Source organism: Bison bison, unplaced genomic scaffold (assembly GCF_000754665.1).
Source record: "Bison bison bison isolate TAMUID 2011002044 unplaced genomic scaffold, Bison_UMD1.0 scf7180017864072, whole genome shotgun sequence".
Lineage (NCBI taxonomy): Eukaryota > Metazoa > Chordata > Mammalia > Artiodactyla > Bovidae > Bison > Bison bison.
The window spans coordinates 12692588-12693836 of NW_011494644.1; positions in this window are offsets into that span (position 1 = coordinate 12692588).

Here is a 1249-nt window from a genome sequence, read left to right on the forward strand (position 1 = left end):
CACCGTATCTAATTACCTTTGCCTGGAGAGAGGAAATGAGAACATTTAAGATTTAGCAACTCTCTAAGCAACTTTCACATACACAATACATATTATTAACTACAGATTCCATTTGGTACATTAGAGCTCCAGAACTAATTCATCTTATAATTGGAAGTTTATGCCCTTTGACCAACATCTCCCCATTTTCTCTACCTGCAAGCCCCTGCCAACCATCAATAAATGTTTCTATGATTTCAGCTTTTTTATTTTCCACGTGTGAGATTATATAGTAGAGTTGACCCTTGAACAACACAGGTTTGAACAACACAGGTCCATTTGTATGTGGATTTTTTTCAATACACACATATACAGTACTACACAATCCTCAGTTGGTTGCATCTGTGGCAGTGAAACCTCAGATATGGAGGGCTAACTGTAAAGTTATGTGGATTTTTGACTTCGCAGTGAGGTCAGTGCCCCTAAACCCTGCCTTGTTCAAGGGTCAACTGTAGTTGACTTTCTCTGATTTATTTCACTTAGCATAATGCCCTCAAGGTTTTTCCATGTTGTCTCAAATGGGAGGATTTCTTTCCTTTTTTGTGGCTGAATAATATTCCATTGTGGATACATACCACATTTCCTTTATCCATTCATTCATCCATGGACACTTAAGTTATGTAAGTAATCAGATCAGATCAGATCAGATCAGTCACTCAGTCATGTCCGACTCTTTGCGACCCCATGAATCGCAGCACACCAGGCCTCCCTGTCCATCACCAACTCCCAGAGTTCACTCAGACTCACATCCCTCGAGTCAGTGATGCCATCCAGCCATCTCATCCTCTGGCATCCCCTTCTCCTCCTGCCCTCAATCCCTCCCAGCATCAGAGTCTTTTCCAATGAGTCAACTCTTCGCATGAGGTGGCCAAAGTACTGGAGTTTCAGCTTTAGCATCATTCCCTCCAAAGAAATCCCAGGGCTGATCTCCTTCAGAATGGACTGCTTGGATCTCCTTGCAGTCCCAGGGACTCTCAAGAGTCTTCTCCAACACCACAGTTCAAAAGCATCAATTCTTCGGCGCTCAGCCTTCTTCACAGTCCAACTCTCACATCCATACATGACCACAGGAAAAACCATAGCCTTGACTAGATGAACCTTTGTTGGCAAAGTAATGTCTCTGCTTTTGAAAATGCTATCTAGGTTGGTCATAACTTTCCTTCCAAGGAGTAAGCATCTTTTAATTTCATGGCTGCAGTCACCATCCTGT